Source organism: Taeniopygia guttata, chromosome 37 (assembly GCF_048771995.1).
Source record: "Taeniopygia guttata chromosome 37, bTaeGut7.mat, whole genome shotgun sequence".
NCBI classification, from domain to species: Eukaryota; Metazoa; Chordata; class Aves; order Passeriformes; family Estrildidae; genus Taeniopygia; species Taeniopygia guttata.
In genome coordinates, this window is record NC_133062.1 from 5,425,738 (window position 1) to 5,430,737 (window position 5,000).

The window sequence follows — 5,000 nt, forward strand, 5'->3', positions numbered from 1 at the left end:
CTTCTCGGAAAAGGGGCTGCCGCCTCTGCCGCGGGCTCTGGCCCTGCCGGCCGAAGGCCCCGCCTGCCTCGATGTGGGCCGGCTCCCGGCCCTGCCGCCGCTGCAGACGTGCCAAGCGGCCGAGCAGAGAGCGGGCGGGGGACTTGAGGGTAAAGGCTGCGGGCGGCGCCGGGGAGTCTGACGGGGCAGGGCGGGGCGCCCCCAACCGTCGATGGGCGGGCGGCTGCCGCAGACAGGGCAGGGGCAGGGGGCAGGGACGGGGAGAGAGGCCACGCCAGAGTGCGTGCAGGAGCGGCGGGACGGGGTTGGGGGCGGGGGGGTGCTCTGAGGGGGTGGCGTCGGATTGTGAGTGTGCGGAGCGGGCGTGCGTGTCCCTGTCTCTCTCCCTCTCTCTCTGTACCTCTCTCTCTTTCTCTCTGTGAGCGAGGGCCGTGGGCCGGCGCCTCCGTGCTGGCGCCGGGCACCTCGACGCCGAGCCCCCCGCGGCCCCCCCCAGACCCCTGCCGAGGGCCGAAGGGCTCTGCGGACCGTGAAAGAAGCAGCCCAGGAACGGCCCAGAAGCGACCGCCCGAGTCGCATCGGGGGCCGCCGCCGCCGCGCTTCCCTTGCACGCTGGCCCCGCTGGGATGCTGTGGCCCCGTGGCCCCGGGGGCAGACCTCGTGTTCCGGGCGCCGGGGGCAGACCTGTGTTCCCGGCCCCGAGGTTGACCTGTTGTCCGAACGGCGCCAGCTTAGACCTTTTGTCCGGCCTCCGGGGTAGACCTTTTGTCCGAACTCCGGGGTAGACCTGTTGTCCGGCCTCCGGGGTAGACCTGTTGTCCGACCGCCGGCATAGACCTCTTGTCCGGGCGCCGGGCTAGACCTGTTTCCAGGGACCCGGGGTAGACCTGTCGTCCGGCACCCGGGCTAGAGCTCTTCTCCGGGCGCCGGGCTAGACCTTCGGTCTGGGCGCCGGGCTAGACCTTTTTCTCCGGGCGCCGGGCTAGGCCTGTTTCCAGGGACCCGGGCTAGACCTGTTGTCCGGCACCCGGGCTAGGGCTCTTCTCCGGGCGCGGGGGTAGACCTTTTTCTCCGGGCGCCGGGGTAGACCTCTTCTCCGGGCGCCGGGGAAGACCATTTGCCCGGGCGCCGGGGTAGACCGTTTTCTCCGGTCGCCGGGCTGGACCCGTTGCCCGTGCGCCACCTTAGACCTTTTGGTCCGGGCGCCGGGGTAGACCTTTGGTCCGGGATCCGTGGTAGACCCGTTGTCCGGACTGCGGGGTAGACCTGCTGTCCGGCCTCCGGGGTAGACCTGCTGTCCGGACTCCGGGGTAGACCTGCTGTCCCTGCTGGCGGGTAGACCTCTTGTCCGAATCTCGGGGTAGACCTGTTGTCCGGACTGCGGGGTAGACCTGCTGTCCGGCCTCCGGGGTAGACCTGCTGTCCATACTCCGGGGTAGACCTCTTGTCCGAATCTCGGGGTAGACCTGGTGTCCGAACTCCGGGGTAGACCTGCTGTCCGAACTGCCGGGTAGACCTGTTGTCCGAACGCCGGGGTAGACCTCTTGTCCTAGCTGGCGGGTAGACCTGTGTTCCGAATCTCGGGGTAGACCTCTTGTCCGAACCGCGGGGTAGACCTGCTGTCCGAAATCCGGGGTAGACCTGCTGTCCGAAATCGGGGGTAGACCTGCTGTCCAAACTCCGGGGTAGACCTCTTGTCCGAACCGCGGGGTAGACCTGGTGTCCGAACTACGGGGTAGACCTGTTGTCCGGACTGCGGGGTAGACCTGCTGTCCGAAATCCGGGGTAGACCTGCTGTCCGAAATCGGGGGTAGACCTGCTGTCCAAACTCCGGGGTAGACCTCTTGTCCGAACCGCGGGGTAGACCTGTTGTCCGGCCTCCGGGGTAGACCTGTTGTCCGGGCGCCGGGGTAGACCTCTTGTCCGGGCGCCGGGCTTGACCTGTTTCCAGGGACCCGGGGTGGACCTGTCGTCCGGCAACCGGGCTAGAGCTCTTCTCCGGGCGCGGGGGTAGACCTTTTTCTCCGGGCGCCGGGGTAGACCTCTTCTCCGGTCGCCGGGGAAGACCATTTGCCCGGGCGCCGGGGTAGACCTTTTTCTCCGGTCGCCGGGCTGGACCTGTTGTCCGTGCGCCAGCTTAGACCTTTTGGTCCGGGCGCCGGGGTAGACCTTTGGTCCGGGATCCGTGGTAGACCCGTTGTCCGGACTGCGGGGTAGACCTGCTGTCCGGACTCCGGGGTAGACCTGTTGTCCCTGCTGGCGGGTAGACCTCTTGTCCGAATCTCGGGGTAGACCTGCTGTCCGGACTGCGGGGTAGACCTGCTGTCCGGGCGCCGGGGTAGACCTTTTGTCCGAACTCCGGGGTAGAGCTCTTGTCCGAATCTCGGGGGTAGACCTGTTGTCCGACCGCCGGGGTAGACCTCTTTTCCGGGCGCCGGGCTAGACCTGTTTCCAGGGACCCGGGGTAGACCTGTCGTCCGGCAACAGGGCTAGAGCTCTTCTCCGGGCGCGGGGGTAGACCTTTTTCTCCGGGCGCCGGGGTAGACCTCTTCTCCGGTCGCCGGGGTGGACCCGTTACCCGTGCGCCAGCTTAGACCTTTTGGTCCGGGCGCCGGGGTAGACCTTTGGTCCGGGATCCGTGGTAGACCCGTTGTTCGGACTGCGGGGTAGACCTGCTGTCCGGACTCCGGGGTAGACCTTCTGTCCCTGCTGGCGGGTAGACCTCTTGTCCGAATCTCGGGGTAGACCTGCTGTCCGGACTGCGGGGTAGACCTGCTGTCCGGCCTCCGGGGTAGACCTGTTGTCCATACTCCGGGGTAGACCTCTTGTCCGAATCTCGGGGTAGACCTGGTGTCCGAACTCCGGGGTAGACCTGATGTCCGAACTGTCGGGTAGACCTGTTGTCCGAACTCTGGGGTAGACCTCTTGTTCTAGCTGGCGGGTAGACCTGTTGTCCGAATCTCGGGGTAGACCTCTTGTCCGAATCCCGGGGTAGACCTGTTGTCCGAATCTCCGGGTAGACCTGCTGTCCGAAATCCGGGGTAGACCTGCTGTCCGAACTCCGGGGTAGACCTGTTGTCCGAACCGCGGGGTAGACCTGGTGTCCGAACTACGGGGTAGACCTGGTGTCCGGACTGCGGGGTAGACCTGTTGTCCGAACTCCGGGGTAGACCTGTTGTCCCTGCTGGCGGGTAGACCTGTTGTCCGAATCTCGGGGTAGACCTGCTGTCCGAAATACGGGGTAGACCTGCTGTCCGAAATACGGGGTAGACCCCTTGTCCGAATCTCGGGGTAGACCCGTGTTCCGGGGTAGACCTGGTGTCCGGACTCCGGCGTAGACCTGGTATCCCAACTGCCGGGTAGACCTGTTGTCCGAACTGCCGGGTAGACCTGCTGTCCGAACTGCCGGGTAGACCTGCTGTCCCGGCCGGCGCCGGAAGTTCGCCAAGGGGTCGCTGTTTCCAGCCGCCTCCGGCTACGTCGACGTAGAGGGCGGCCTGCGGTGGCGCAGCTTCCCGGTCGAGCGCCAGCGGTCCCCTTGGAGGCGCCGGCGGCCTTGGACTCGTCTGTACGTATATTGGGAGCGAGGTGACGGGCCGCATCCCCGCAGGTTCCACGAGGGCGCCTGTGTCCGAGGCGGAGGATAGGGCGGCCGCGTCGCGCGCGGTCGTCGGGGCGAAGCGAGTGCCGCCTGCACCGGGTGAGCCGCGGGGGCTTGGTCCCGGTGCCCCGTCCTGCCCCCCCCCCAGGGCAGTTTCGAGGAATATCCGACCCGAGAGGCCAGCGAGAAATGACGAGGCCGAGAAAGCCAGAGCGAGGGCCGCGAGAGAGACGAAGCGAAAGGCCGAAAGAGCGTGTCGAGAAGCCGCTCGCTGAGCGCAGCGAAGGTTGCAGAGAGAGACAGCCCCCGCCGCGGGCGGGCTCGAGTGTGGCGTTCCGCTCCGGTCGGCCGCCGCCGGCCCGGTTTGCGAGGGGGGGCGGCCCCCCTGGGACACGATGGGCTGGCGGGCGAGGTGCGGCGGCGCCTCGTCCCTTTTCTGCCTGGCCTTAAGCCGGGGCCCGCCGGGCGCGGGTGTTTATTTTCGGCTGCCGGTCTTGGTCGCCCGGTGGCCGGCAGCCGGGGGTCGACGCGGCCGGGGTTTTTCCCCGGCCCTTGCCCGAGAGCCCCCAAACCCCCGAGCAAGGCCCGGTCGGCCCGCCGCGGTGGCGGTGCCCGGTTCCCCCGCTCCCGACCTCGTTTGCCAGCGTGTCCGTGTCGGAAGGGCAGCGGCGGGGCACCCGCGGCCTGGCCCCGGCCTTCGCCGTGTGGCCGGAGACAGGGGGGGGGCTCGGTGACGGCGGTCGCCCGATCCAGCCGTGGCGCCGGCGTGGCGGCACCCCGTGCCAGCGGCGCCTCTTGTTGAAGTCGTCCCCCTTCCTCGGCCTTAAGCCGGGGACCCGCCTCGCGGCGGGCAGCCTTTTTTTTCCACCAGCACGGACCGGAGCCCCGGCAGAGAGCACTCCCGGAAGGTCGCGGGCGTAGGCGGCGGCGCCTCGCCCTTCCTCGGTCGTGGCGACCGAGCCCGCTTCTGCCGGGGTGGGGCTGGCTTGCCCGGCCCCCCCCGGGTCCGTTGCTCTTTTTGAAGGCGTGCGCGCGGGTGCTGTGGGGGCGCCCCGCCCGCCCGGCCTCCGATGGCCTTTTCCTCTTGCGGCCCTAAGCCGCGGCACGGAGAAGTGTGCGGGCCCACGAAAGCCGAGGTTGTGTGGCAAAGAAGTGGGGGGCTGAGCGAGCCCCGAGCCGAGCCGATGCCGGCGGGTTCCGAAGCGGGGAGGGCAGCGAGAGAGGCCGCGTGCGCCTCGCCCCCCGCCCCGGGCCCACGGCCCCCGTGGCTAGCACGGGTCCTTGTGGTGTCCGCGCGCCCATGTGCCTTTTTTTTTTTTTTTTTTTTTTTTTTTTTTTCCTCTTAATCGGTGACCTACCCCGGCTTTTCCGAAGGCGAGAGACACAGAGGGAGACCGAA